The 15,393-nt window shown below is 37.7% G+C and overlaps 1 protein-coding gene across 13 annotated transcripts in view; it reads left to right on the top strand.

Annotated features, from left to right (window-relative positions):
• The window catches only part of NCOA2 (nuclear receptor coactivator 2), a 297,264-nt gene that overhangs the window by 135,494 nt on the left and 146,377 nt on the right, over positions 1–15,393 (top strand). For 3 of the 13 annotated variants that reach the window (XM_050801536.1, XM_050801538.1, XM_050801539.1), the window contains exon 3: positions 15,272–15,391. The exons of 8 other annotated variants lie outside the window; for them this stretch is intronic. The gene's annotated coding sequence lies outside the window, so the exon portion shown is untranslated. Of the gene's footprint in view, positions 1–8,264; positions 8,363–15,271; positions 15,392–15,393 lie in introns of all 13 variants that reach the window. 2 more of the 13 variants (XM_050801540.1, XM_050801542.1) reach the window with 2 other exon arrangements.

Below are 15,393 nucleotides of genomic sequence, written 5' to 3' on the forward strand. Positions count from 1 at the left end.
GATAATATAACCAGAAACATGACACAGAAGAATTAAGGGAAGAGTAGAGGAGACACGTAGATAAGTTAGATAGTTACTGCTGAGGTTTTTTTTAGGTGGGGGTGGGGTTTCATGTTGAAGCCTGTGCTTTGCTTTGACTGAATCTGGCTTAATTTCTGTAAACATCCCTCCTTCTAGGATGAATCAATGCATCTTAGCCATGTCTATACCTGTAGCAAAATACTGATGATGAAAGTTTACGGGCAATTTAAAAAAGGGAGAAGAAAAAGTGAAAAACCTTGATGTTTCAAGGATCCCACAGTTTCTGCCAAGTTTGAAAACATTCCAGAATCCAAAAAAAAGTGTGTACTTTTGAAGCTGTATTTTTCAGGTGTTTGTATGTACATTTCCATAAGTTGGAAATCAGTCGACAATAAATACATACTTTAAAATATTTCTTTTACTTTGGCAGTTACACGTGTGTGCAGAATTCCTACAATTTTTCAATCTCTTTATTCAATTTATTAGGATATCTGTACGGTTTTTCCTATGAAAAGTAATTTCAGTGGAGAGATTTAGCTAGGAACTTCAATAGGCAGCCTGTGTGATTCAGGAGCAAAGGAATAGCCTGTTAGTTTAATTTTGCAAACATATGGGTTGAGGGCAAGTATGTAGGCATAAGTGGTCAGAAGCGAATTATGGATCTGGTGGCTCTGGTTTGCTAAGGCGTTTCTGTCTATCTCAGTCGTGCAGGACCTGGCCGTCCTGTTCTATTGCTCACTGAAGGCCAAAGCTTCGCAGAGCAGAGTGCTGACATGATTCTCATTGTACATTTGATGCTGAAAGCACTAACATGTAAGCTCTGGAAAGCATTTAATCACTGTAGTTTCTAAATAGTCAAGTCTAGTGAGAGCAACTTTTAGTAATTTACAACGTAAAAAGTTGAGTGTTTTTTCCCCTAAAAATCTTACTTTATTAAAGCACTTAATTTTAAAGGAGGAAGAACTTCTTAGTTTTCCCATTAGAGATCAGAAAAGAAAAGAGCATAATGACTGCTTATTACACAATCTTCACATAAGCATAGCAGTTTAAATTTACAATCAGGGTATCCATTATAGCTACATTTAGTCAGATGAAACATGTAAAAAATTAATACTAATAAACTCAGTGTGTTCCACAGTACTCTGGTGCTTACCTTGTTTATTATTTTTTGTTAACTCAAAGACACAGCAAATCTGTCACTATACTATATCTTGCTTATAATGAGGACCAGAAATGAATGTTTATTTGAAAGATGGCAAAGAAAAATCTCCTTCTTGCTTTAAAAAGATGTTTAAAAAGCGTATATTCCTGTGTTGCATTTTTAATGAGCCAAGATGTATTTTCAACATATATCTTCCCCTCTATTGCGTATTACAAATAAACAAAAAATTAACAAACTTAGCATTCTAAAGTATGTTCATAGAATTTCAATGCTAATTTAATGTGCTTTGAAAATTCATATAATTCATCATTGTTATATTTTTCTTTATATTTAAACTAATTGCTCATAGGTATGTGTTCAAAATAAATGAATTTAAGCATGATTTTATATGGTGTTCTTTTTAATAACTATGCAAACATATTTATTTCAACAGACAATATTAATGTCTGTTGATTAGGCAGATTTCAAAATTGTTTTCCTTGTGTACCAGGGAAGTAAATGCAAGTTTCTTTAATGAGAGCAACTCAGATATTTAATTTCAATCTGGTTGTTGTTATTGTTAAAGGTAGCAGAAAAGACTAAAGCAGGATTTTTTATTTTATTTTTACTTTTAAAGAAAACAATACATTTACATAACAAATAATGGAATTATAGTGGCCACTGTGCCTACTGGCCCCCGCCCCCCCCACCCCACCCCACTACAGCACACACTGGGATAGTGCTGAACAAAATTACAGGTTGAGGATATGATGTACATCAATAAGTCGCCTGTCCTATGGCCGTCAGATGCATGCCAGATAATGATAGCATTATCATCTTTATTTCTTAGCATCTTTACTTTAGAGCTAGAAGAGACCCTAGGAATCATATCATTGAAGGACTACACTTTAAAGTTAGGACCTAGAGTTAGTAAACAATTTTTTGGCTGTTGCATAGTTGTGGGCCATGCTAGGACATGAATCCAAGTTTTTCCCTTCCAAGTTCAGTGACTCTTTTCATCAAACCATGCTGCTGCCCTAATGTTCTCTTTTCTTTTTTTTTTTCCTTGTTCTTTTTTTTTTTCTCTCCCTTTTTTTTTTTTGAGGCAAGGTTTCACTGTGTCACTCAGACTGGAGTGCAGTGGTGAGATCACTGTTCACTGCAGCCTCAACCTCCCTGGCTCAAGTGATTCTCCCACTGCAGCCTCCGCAGTAGCTGGGACTATAGGCATGCGCCAAGCTAAAATTTTAAAATGAGCCTGGCTAATTTTTAACAGTTGAGGTCTATGTTGCCCAGGCTGGTAATTTTTTAAATAAATGAAACATTTTTACTGGTTGTTGTTAGTCAGTTAAAGTAGTATGCGTTGAGTCTGGCAAAATTCATAATTAGGTTTCAGTAAATGTGTGTTGTATGTATTTTTTAAATCTCTGATAACCTAAGGTATCCTTAAGCTACCGGATGGAAAATTTGAGTTTCAACATAGCCACATCTATGATTTTTTCTTACTGTGGATGAATGTAGGTTGACTTGCCTTAAATCAGAATGCAAATATGTATATTTTGTATATTGATTGAAGTTGTTAATTTGTCTTAGTGAAAAATTGGAAGCGCTCCTTAATGAAAATGAACATGTAAGTTGAAGCCACAACTTTGTTCAATATTTTTTCTTCCTGTATGTATTAGCCTAGTGCTACCATCATTGTTTTTGACTATACTGAACACTAGAAAGATGCCAGTGTTTGTGCTGTAGAAAAAATCCACTCCCATGATGTGGATCCTGAGTGACATTTTTTTTTTTTTTTTTTTTTTTTTTTAATTAAATTTTTTTTAGAGATAGAGTCTCACTGTGTTGCCCAGGCTGGTCTTGAACTCCTGGTCCTTATCCCAGGTTTGAACTCCTGAACTCTTAGCCTCCCAAAGCAGTGGGATTATAGGTGTGAGCCACTGTACCTAGGTCCCCCATCACTATTCTTTTATGGCAAGTATGCTTGCAGTTGTCACAAGAAGAACCTGCCCAGGTTTGCTTTAGAATATATGAATTCAACTTGAAATATTATGCTGCTATTAAAAATTATATTGCCAAAGACTGAACCAACAAGGAAAAATACTTTCATGGTACTGGTAGGTAGAAATGGTAGGATTTAATTTCATATGACTGATTTTAAAAATTACATTTTTGTTATAAAATTCTTGAAAGTAAATATATCACATAGTGGTATATAGTGGAAATATGCATGTCCTCCCCCCTTCACTTTTCCTTACTTTCCACACTTTTTCTAGTAACCACTTTTGTATTAAAATAATAAACTTGAGGGGGAAAAATCTATAATTTATCTTTACAGACGAGCTACGGAGACAACTGAAAAAGTTGTGTTTATAATGTTTCAAACTCAAAAGAGCCTACTAACCAGAATGATACTTGCTCAGTCTTATTAAGCATTGAAAGTATAGGTATAGCTTATTACTCTAATAACTAGTGTTACTCCATGTTAAAAATGCAGGATTTGTATAGAATTCATGTTAGGTGCTCTTCTGTTTTACTTGTACTAACTCATTTAATACTAACAAAAACCCTGTGAAGCAGTAGTGGTGGTTGTTGCTCTTGGGGCCTAAAAATATTTGTAATTTTTTTAAGTTAACATAGCTAATAACCAGTGCAGCCCAGTTTTGAACTGGTGTCACACCAGAGCCTATAATTTTAAGCATTATATAGTAATTACCTAGATTTTGTGTTGTGGTATAGAAAAGGTGACTTAGAAAGAAAAAGGGAAAAATAGTCAAATAAAAATAGTCAAACTGTACCTAATGTAAGATTTTGCCTATAAACTGAATGGTAAATGCACAAATTTCTGTTTGTTGCCGTGTCACGTAAAAATGGCTAGATTGAGTATCATTAAATTTAGAGGGTATATGAGGAGCCCTATATTGTAGGCTAGATGGTCTACTTGAAATTACCTTTCTGGGGTGGATCTCAAAGATGGGCAGTGGACTTCTCAAGTAGCTGAAACAGAGAGATAATGAGAGATTTCAAGCCACTGCAGATTAAGAGAGATGAGCCTTGTATATAAAGACAATGAGGATAGAGACCAAATCGTGGTTTAAAATATGAGTTCCAGGCCGGGTGTGGTGGCTCACGCCTGTAATCCCAGCACTTTGGGAGTTGGAGACCAGCGGATCACGAGGTCAGGAGATTGAGATCATCCTGGCTAACATGGTGAAACCCCGTCTCTACTAAAAATACAAAAAATAGCCGGGCGTGGTGGCGGGCACCTGTAGTCGCAGCTACTCGGGAGGCTGAGGCAGGAGAATGACGTGAACCCAGGAGGCAGAGCTTGCAGTGAGCCGAGATAGTGCCACTGCATTCCAGCCTGGGCAACAGTGCAAGACACCATCTCAAAAAAAAAAAAAAAAAATACGAGCTCCAAATGAAGGTCCCAAGGGTAGGCTCCAAATTGTAGTCAATCTAAAATTGGTTTTAAAAGCAGCAGCTTCTCTTGTGGGCAACTGCATCCAGCAGGAGCAGCAGGGATTCCTAACAGAGGTTGATAATTCTTCTGAAAAACTAGGTAGGCTAGCTAGTTAATCAATAATGAATTCCCATGTATCCTGCTTCAAATAGGAAGTCAAATATGAAAAACGATTTTATGAAAGAGGAATTCAAAGTTTTCTTGATCATATTCCTTATAATTAGCAGTTTTATTAATTTCTCTATTCTTTTCCAAATCCCATTTTCATTGGTGCTTTAGCAAGGTTATAAATAACTAACGTTTGTGCCTTATGTGATAAATAGAATAAAGACATTTTAAAAATAGAATAATTTTATGGCCTTAAGAGATTATGATTTAATATATAATTCAAATATTTTAATTGAATATTTGAATATTTCTGTAGGTATTCCTTTCTTTCATTTACTAGTCAAAGACAGCATTCCCATCACCTAGCAGAAAGGAAATGGATCTTCCAGTCTGGGTAACATAGTGAAACCCCATCTCTACAAAAAAAATAAAAATAAAAAATTAGCCGGGCATGGTGACACATGCCAGTAGTCCCAGCTTCTTGGGGACTGAGGCAGGAGGATCACCTGAGTCTGGGAGATTGAGGCCTGTGGTGAGCTGTGATTGTGCCACTGCACTCCAGCCTGGGTGACAGAGCGAGACCCTATCTCAAAGAAGAAAAAATAAACCAGAAAGGAAACAGATCTGTATTAACTCTTCTGGTGGGAAATGAGGATATTGGCATCTGTTGAAAATAACCTAGTAAAAATTTGTTGGATTCACGAATGAGTGTGAGGCACGCTTCTAGCACAATAAAATATATCTTTTTCTAATTTACTTATGCCTCATGACAGTCATGAACGTCTTCACAGGTAGGTGTAAATATTCTCATTTTATGGAGATTAATGTGCAGAGAAAATAATATGGCCAGAGATAGCGCACAGTGGAGCTCAAGTTCCACACAGACCTTCTGACTCCAAGTCCATTACTCTTGTTGTATAGATATATATATACACATCACAAGAAAATGTCATAATTGTTCAAAGTTCCAAGGGTAGGCATTGATTATTTTGGGTCAAAAAATTAGATGATTATAACTTATTTCAAAATTGATTTAGCCAGAGAATGTTGAACCCTAAACACAAAGTACTGTGTTATTGCTCTGTGGGATATATGAACTGATTGTCTTTAAGAAGCACGTAATGTAGTTGAGGTTGACATATACATTAACAAAAGGAGCAATACTATTTAATTAATGTGTAGTGTATATATTTAGGCATTCTATGAGTGCCCCTAGAACTGTGTCTCCTGTCACATGCTAGGTATCCGATAAAGATTGATTGATTGAATGAGTCTAAATTAGAGTGTCTTGGTTAGGGAGGGATTCAGGGATTAGATAAGACTTGTGGCAAGGTCTTAGAAGACAACTAAAATTTAGATACCATGAGAAAGGTGGTGTTGGAGAGGATGGCATTCCAAACGGGAGACACAGGATGACCAAAGAAGAGGTGAGAATGAGGAAAGCCCATACAGGGCTTTGAATAGAGCAGTTTGGCTAGAAGGAGCCATTTGTATAGAGTAATGGAAGGTACAGTTAGAAATACAGCTTTGAGCCAGGCTTAGAGACCTTTACATGCTAGATTAAGGAGTTTTCATTTTATTGTTCAGCAGTGGTTGCTGTCAAAGAGTTAAATTCCAGGAGCTAACAAGTGACATTACCAAAGTAACATTTTATGTAGATTGATTTGCTCTTGAAGCTGAGCATGTTGGCCTGCACCTGTGGTCCCACCTACTCTGGAGGCTGAGGTAGGAGGATCACTTGAGCCCAGGAGTTTGAGGCTGCAATGAGCTGTGATTGTGCCACTGTACTCCAGCCTGGGTGACAGAGCAAGACTCCATTTCTTTTTTTGTTTTTTTTTTTTTTCTTTTTTCTTTTTTTTTTTTTTTTTTTTTTTTTGAGACAGAGTCTCACTCTGTAACCCAGGCTGGAGTGCAGTGATGTGATTTCGGTTCACTGCAACCTCTGCCTCCTGGGTTCAAGTGATTCTCCTGCCTCAGCCTCCTGAGCAGCTGGGACTACAGGCATGCGCCACCACACCCAGCTAATTTTTGTATTTTTAGAGATTTTTGTATTAGAGATGGGGTTATACCATATTGACCAGGCTGGTCTCGAACTCCTGACCTCGTGATCCCTCAGCCTCCCAAAGCGCTGGGATTACAGGAGTGAGCCACCATGCCCAGCTGACTCCGTCTCTTTAAATAAAAAGAAAAAAAGAAAAACAAACGAAACCGGAAGTTCTGGTTTGCTCTTGGTACACAGGGTGAATTTGGAAATTGGAGAGAAAATAGACCAGAGGTGAAAATTCTAGTGAGAGAGGCTATGTGTTGGCTTAGAACAGTAGGGATGGCATTCCAGATGGACTGAGTGTCTCTGACATCAAAAAGATTTGTCAGAACCTGATTATTGTCAAGAGAAAGTCAGTATTTAAAAAAAAAAACAATAGAATTACATATAGGATAATAGTCTTAAAGTTGTTCTCTGAGAACCAGTGTCTTATTAGTGTGTTCTAATTGAGAACTGCCATGCTATGTCATTCACTTAATCTGGATTTTAGTTTTTTGTTATTTTTTACCAGTTGAAAAATATAACACTTACTTTTTCAGCTTGTGCTGCCATAACAAAATACCGTAGACTGGGTGACTGAAACAACAGACATTTATTTCTCACAGTTCTGGAGGCAGGGAGTCTAAGATCATGGTGCCAGCATGGATCCCAGTGAGAGCTCTCTTCTTACACATGGTGGTCTTCTTGCTGCATCCTCACATGGCAGGGAGAGAAAGAAAGAGAGAAGGGGAAGTCTCTGGTCTCTTACGTGGACACTAGTTCCATCATAAGGATCCCATTCTCATGACCTCCTCTAAACATAATTACTCCCTAAAGACCTCACCTCCAAATACCATCACATTAGGGGTCAGGACTTTGATTTATGAATATTGTGCCCCATAGACATTGAGTCCATATATGTAATTTTAAGCCCTTTTTGGGTTATTTATATCATGCTCTTCTTTTCTTAGAGGTAAGTACTATCTAGAATTTATTGTGTCTTATACCCATTTAAAGAAAAAAGTTTACTCTTTATGTATTTGTTTATAATATTTAGTATTTTTTAGGTTTGAAAGCTCAGTTAAATAGTATACTGTTCGTATTATTCTGCAACTTCTTTTTTTCCCATAACATTATGGGGTTTTTTTGGTGATAATATCCATGTAGTTGCAAGTCAGTCAAATGTGCAGTATTCCATTTTGTGAACATAGACAATTTATCAGTTTTTCTCTTGATCTGCATTTAAGTTGTTTCTAATTTTTTCCAATTTCAGGCATTCCAGCAGTGAACATTTTTGTTCATGATACCTTACATAGATATGACAGTTTCTTTGGGGTATTACCTATGAGGGTAATATCCCTAGACTGGGTTATATGTGATTTTTAGCTTCATTAAATATTTTCAACTTATTCCAATTTACACTGGAGCCTGAAGTATATAGGTTGACATTTGGTATAAGACTTTGTTGTTGTTGTTAAGAGATGGAGTCTCATTCTGTTTCCCAGGCTGGAATGCAGTGGCACTATCACAGCTCTCTGCAGCCTCTAACTCCTGGAATCAGGGGATCCACCCACCTCAGCCTCCCAAGGAGCTGAGACTACAGGTGTGTACCACCATGTTCAGCTAATTATTTTATTATATTGCCCAGACTGGTCTCAAACTCTTGGTCTCAGGTGATCCTCCTGCCTCAGCCTCCCAAAGTGGTGGGATTACAGGCATGAGCCATTGCACTCAGCCAAGACTTTTTTTTTTTTTGAGACGGAGTTTTGCAATGGTGTGATCTCAGCTCATCGCATCCTCTGCCTGCCTGGTTCAAGTGAGTCTCCTGCCTCAGCCTCCCAAGTAGCTGGGATTACAAGCAGGCGCCACCACGCCTGTCTAGTTTTGTATTTTTAGTAATGACAGGGTTTCTCCATGTTAGTCGGGCTGGTCTCGAACTCCCAACCTCAAGTGATCTGCCCGCCTTGGCTTCCCAAAGTGCTGGGATTACAGGCATGAGCCACCACACCCAGCCCACTGTTTTTTTTAAGACTTAATTTTTGTTAGCATGAGGGGTATGAAATGGTATTTTGCTATTCAGTTTCATTATGCATTTTCTGGTTACTGTTGAGATTACACAGTGCACAGTGGCCGTTCCGATTCCTTCTTCTGAATTGCCTGTTAATATATTTTGCCAATTTAGCTGTAGGGTGAATTTTTTTTTTTTTTTTTTTTTTTTTTTTGAGATGGAGTCTCACTCTGCCTCCCAGGCTGGAGTGCAGTGGCTCCATCTCGGCTTACTGCAAGCTCTGCCTCCCAGGTTCACGCCATTCTCCTGCCTCAGCCTCCCAGTGATGTTTTTTATATTGACTTACAGATATTGATGTATTCCAAATACTTCAGGTGGAATTTTTAACCTTTGGTTAACTAGCTGTGTTAGTATGATAGAACTCTGTATCAGATCAACTTTGGTGAAAAAGGTGATCTTGTTTTGGAAAAAGGATCATACCATTTACATGAAATGGAGTAATCTGGTCACTACAGTTGTGCACCCTTATACATGGTTTCAGTTATCTGCGGTCAACTATGGCCCAAATTTATTGCATGGAATATTCCAGAAATAATTCATGAGTTTTTAATTGCATGCAGTTCTGGGCATTGTGATGAAATTTCCCGCCATCCTGCTGTGTCCTGCCTAGGAGATGAATCCTCCCTTTGTCCCTCATCTCCACACTCTATGTGCCACCTACCTGTCAGTCACCTTGTAGCCGACTTGGTTTTCAGGTTGACTGTCTAGGTATCCCAGTGCTTGTATTCTGGTGACCCTTATTTGACTTAATAATGGCCCCAAGGCCCACGACTATTGATGCTGGCAATTTGGATACTCCAAAGAGAAGCCGTAAAATGCTTCCTTTAAGTGAAAAGGTGAAAGTTATCGCCAAGGCTGAGGTTGCCAAAATCTATAGTAATAATGAATCTTCTATTCTGAAATTGTAAATAGTATATTGTTATAATTCTATTTTATTATTAACTATTGCTGCTAATTTCTTACTGTGTCTAATTTATAAGTTAAACTTTATAGGTATCTGTGCATAGGAAAAGGAAAAACCGGTGTATATAGAGTTCAGTAGTGTCTGTGGTTTTAGGCATCCACTCGAGGATGAAGGGGACTACTCTACTTCACTTCCCTAAAGATAAAAGAAATACAATCTCTATTGCATCAAGGCTGAAATTACAGCAGCCTTCTCAGGCCTTCTTCCCTTGTCCCACATTGACCGCCACTGTTTTTTTGTAAACCTATTTAAAAGTTGGTATTCCACTTGTTGAGAGACCTGGCTTTGCCTGGCAGCATGGGTGCTTGATTTTGCCTTTGAATCTTTCCCACAGCAGTCCTAGCCAAGTTCGTATTTGGGCTATGATTCAAGGAACTGCAATTAAGAGTAACCCTGATTTAATTTTCCCGTCTTCTCTCCTCTTTGTAAAGGTACTTTAAGGTGTGTAAGTTTTAAAAATACGTATGGTAACTTCTGTAGGACCAAAGGACTGGACATGTTGATTATCTGTGCATGTGCTTAATCATTAAAATTATATGAAAGTTAGTACAGTAAATATGATAGTAGTTAAAGAACCAAGTGAGACTCTGGGTTTGAAATCAAGCTCTGACACTTACATAAAAAAGGGGATAGTATAAATACCTGCTTCATAGGGATGTTGTTAAAGGAGATGTATATAAAGTGTTTAACATTAGGCTTAGCACTTGCTAAGCACTCAATAAATATTAGCTGGTCTCAAAATTAATTTGAAGCTTTGATATTGAGAAGGTATTCGAGTATGAGGTGCTTGTTAATTTTTTGTATTATAATTATTTTATAATATCTTCTATATATACTGAAGTTTAAAATTTTTAACTTATTTTACATGTTTTCCTAAATGAAGACTTAGATCTCTCTGCAGTGGTTGGCCATCATATTCACTGTTTGCTGTATCCACTTTTTTCCTCTCATCTGGAGCATGCCTATAATTTTGTACTTTTTTTCATTTTTTTTCTATAAAAGCATATTGTCATATAAGCAAGGGAGAGGGTTAGCTTTGAAGAATCACCTTTTGTGTAATACGCTGTTTTATCTTTACTATCACCTATAATAGGGGCCTGGGTGGTGTGGCATTTCCCAGTAAAATGTCTGCTTTGTTCACTCACTAGTTTATGTTTCAGTAATTATTGTGATTGCTCCCCTTTTTTGGTAAGCATTTTGTAAATGTTTTAGTTGTTAATCATTTTTTAGCTGGAAACTTTTACTTGACAGTCCGTTTTTTAAGGAATAGATTCCTTATTAAAGTAAGTGTTACTGTTCCTGCTTTTAAGGAAAACAAATTGACAGCCTTTAGTATCTTTAAGAGTAGGACATGGATGTTAGTGTACTATTCAGTAATTTAAAATTGACTATGTAATTGTGCTTGTGATAGTTAACACTAGAAGTTGAACAGTTAATTTGTTCATTATAATGTTTAAAGCAAATGGTTAGGTATGTGTCTACCTTAGCCCCACATATAGATAGACACTTCATCCTCGTTAGACCCTACCTTGTTGGTTTAGAGTTAAAATTCATTTGCAAGTTTCAGGTCAAGAAATAATACATTTGAGATGTTAAAGACTCATTTCCAGCCAGACATAGTGCCTCATGCCTGTAATCCCAGCACTTTGGGAGGCCGAGGAGGGTGGATTGCTTGAGTCCAGGAGTTCCAGATTAGCTTGGGCAACATGGTGAAACCTTGTCACTACAAAAAAAATTAAAAATTAGCTGGGTCAGGGGATCACTTGAACCCAGGAGGTCAAGGCTGCAGTGAGCTGTGATCACACTACTATTCTCCAGCCTGGGCGACAGACCGAGACCTTGTCTCAGAAAAACAAAAACAAAACACAAAGACTCATTTTCATTGTCTAAGCATATATTCATACATTGACAGCATCTAAGCTACTGGATAATGGATCTTTATTTGATTTTGCTTTAACTTTGTTAGGGAGGGTTATGGTTCTAACTTTGTTTCCTGGTAGTGGTGTTGAACAGGAAGGGATACGAGTTAAAGGGGTTGTCTTGTTGTCAGATTTTCTTTACACTTTGTATTTGACTCATCCTGCTGACTAATAAGCCTTGTGTTTAACACCGAATCAGGGACTCAGTACAGTGAATTTGTTCTTTATTCAATCATTTTAATTTCTATTTACATATAGCATAGTGATTCCCAGTCATAAGACTTTTATGTGCGAGAGCATCTCTTAATAACAAAACATAGAAGTTTGTAATAACATTTAGTGTAAGGATTGAGGTTTTATTGAGTGATTATTTTTATTTAATCATTGCTTTGATAATATTTTTTCAACCGAAGTTTGAGGTTAAGTGTCTAAGCCTCTAAATTCTATTTCTAGTTTTATATATTTTAATCATGGTAAAGTTTTATGCACATAATTGCTGTATACATATTTCTTCATCTAACATTTTACAAATAATAGTAATTTCTCTTCCATGTCTTTTGGTAATAATTATTTTTCTCTATGAAACTTTTTATGGTTCTCTGGAATAAAATGTTATTGAAGTATAACAAAATAATTATGACTACCATCAAATTTAAGTTTACATTATGTACCAAGGTATCATAATAAGTCCTGTAGGGAATACAAAGATGAGTAATACAATCGCTATGCTGATCTATTTCATGTTTATAATATACTTAAGGCAAAATAAGTACATAGGCAGTAATAACCATGTTATAACATCAATAGTTTTCTACTTTTGTGTCCTTATTTCCTGATACAGGCACATATTTATAGACTGACCAAAAGGCTTTGTCAGAGTAGTCCAATGGTTTCAGGGGATTGAGAGAGGGGAAGGTCTCACTTGTATGAAGCACTTAGGAAAGGCCTTCTGAGGCAGCAGCTATTGAGATAATAAACCTTTGAGGGTCAGTAAGACTTACATAGGCAGAGGATGGAAGGAAAGGTCACTCAAAATGGAAGGATGGAAAGCATGAGCAGTGATCTGTCTGCATGAAAATGCCAGGCCAAGTCAAAGAATACTTCACACAGTGTGAGTTTGCTTGAAACTCAGACCATACAGCTAGGGGAATATTTGATGGACAGAGCTAGGAAAATGGGTAGATTGCACAGGTCCCTGAATGCCAGATCCCTGTTTTGATTTCACAGAGAGTAAGAAAAAGATAAGTGACATTTATTGAGTTCCTACTATATGTTAAGAACTATGTTAGATGGTTAATACAATCACGTTTAATCGTCAAATCAGTACTGTACAATAATTTCTATCTCCATGTTACACATGAGGGAATTGTGACCTAATAACTTGGTGCTAATTATAGGATAGTTGGGGTAAGGGAGAGACCTGGCATGAGAAGTTATTGGTGGTGCGGTTACTGAAGAGAAAGAAATCCTGGTAATTGCAGAGGGATTGGAAAGAAGGTGATGTGATCAAGAGAAACTGCGAAAGTAGAATCTAAAGGTCTTGGAAATTGATTGGATTTGAAGATTGAGAGAAAAAGGAGTTAAAAAAATTCGCTGGTGACTTATGAAATGAAAAGTAGCAGATACAGATTTCCTGTCTCCCCTCTCCTGGGGAAAAAAAATAGATAAAGAAAGAGTTCCTCAGAAAGGTGAGGAGTTCAATTTTGGTTACATCTAGGGAGAGATGTTCATGAGAGCTTGAAAGTTGGGTACTGTAGTAGCTAAGGTAATATCCTGAAGCTACAAATGAAAAATGGGTCTCATTTACATGAATATGATCTTTGATACTGTATCAGCAGACAAGATTTCAAGGAGCAGCTTTGTAGTGAGAAGAAAAGGCAAGGTTGTTATTCAAGAAATGCCCATCAGGCCAGGCGCAGTGGTTCACACCTGTATTCCCAGCACTTTGGGAGGACGAGGCTGGCATATCACTTGAGCTCATGAGTTCAAGATCAGCCTGGGCAACATGAGGAAATCCTGTCTGTACAAAAAATATGAAAAATTAGCTGAGCATGGTGGTGTGCCTCTGATCCCAGCTACTGGGGAGTCTGAGGTGGGAGGATCACCTAGAAGGCGGAGGTTACAGTGAGCCGAAATCGTGCCACTGTACTCCAGCCTGGGTGACAGAGCGAGACTGTGCCTCAAAAAAAAGGAAAAGAAAAAAGACATGCTCATCTGTTTTTTTTTTTTTTTTTTTTTTGTTGCAGAGGTGGGGCTCAGTGACAGGGAGACGCAGACCCAAGACAGGTCAGGGGGGTAGGAAAGGAGAAACAAGATAGTGCCAGTGTCACTGAAGCCAAGGGACAACAGTGAAAAAGTTCTCTGATAGAGGCAAATTGTACAAGACTTCAGAGAATGGCAGGAAACTATAGTCTCTGTGTGGTTCTCCAGGGCCAGCGACCCTATGGCATTTGGAAAGGGGCGGGGGCGGTTTTGGTGTGTGCCTTGCTAACAGTCTAGCAAAGCACAGGGGAGGCCCCGATGGCCCCATCTCAAATGTCCACCTCCTGCCCTCTTCTCTAATCCTCCTGCCTGCCGCTTTTCCTCCTTAGTGCTTATCATCATCTTACATACTATATCTTTTCCTTATTTATCTTGTTTATTGTCTGTCTCTAGATTGTTAGGTCGAGAGGGCAAAGAAACTTATCTGATTGGTTTGCTGCTATATGCAGTGCCTAGAACAGTGCCCTGCATTTAGGAAGGACCCCAAGGAATGGTTCATGAATAAATGTGTGGCAATTATAGTGATTTGAATAACTAACCTTTCTCCTTCAATATACTGTAAGCTTCTTAAATGGAACTGAGTCATCTTTGTAACCCTAACAATGCCTTACATGTTATTGTAGCTGATATATAAAGTTTTATTTATAGTAGCATCAGAAGGGAAAAACCAGGGATTTGGGACTCAACTGGTCTGAACTTAAATTTCTTCTGTTCTTACTAATTTGGCCCCAGTTAAACGACCAGACCTCTCTAAGCCCTATTTTCTTTAGCTGTAAAGTGGACTAAACTAGTACCTCTGTCATAGGGCTGTTGAGGATTAAAAGATGACACCTATCAGAGTGGCTGGCATATTGTTTGTGCCCAGTAAATAGTGTTTTGCAGTCTTTCTACTCTGTAACCTCAAGTAAATTACTTCACTTCACTGAGCCTCAGTTTTTTCATCTCTAAAAGGGAAGGATGAAACCAATCTCATGAGATTTGGAGGAACCAATGAGACAGTAGGCACAGGTGCCCTCTGTTCTTTTTGTATCATGACTGAGAGCAGACTCTGGAACCAGACTGTATGAATTCCAATCCTAACCCGTTTACTTTAGCTTTACTTGACTTTTCTGTGCCACAGTTTCCTCATGTGTAAATTGGGAGACATAACAGTACCAGCTCCATGGTACTGTGAAAGAAATGGATGTGAATATTAATTAAAAGCTTAGACCGATATTTGGCATATAGTAAGCACTAAAAGTGTTTGATTTAAAAAGTAATAAAATAGTGTGCCTTTATTGCTTTTTTCTTTCTCTTCAGTCTGTCAAATGGTATAACGAATGAGGCACCTTTACAATGAAGTCGGCCATGTTTATGTTGGAAAATATAATGAAACAACAAAAACAATACTACTGCTTCTTCATGGTTTGACCTGACTGGGT

Source organism: Macaca thibetana, chromosome 8 (assembly GCF_024542745.1).
Source record: "Macaca thibetana thibetana isolate TM-01 chromosome 8, ASM2454274v1, whole genome shotgun sequence".
Taxonomy (NCBI): Eukaryota; Metazoa; Chordata; class Mammalia; order Primates; family Cercopithecidae; genus Macaca; species Macaca thibetana.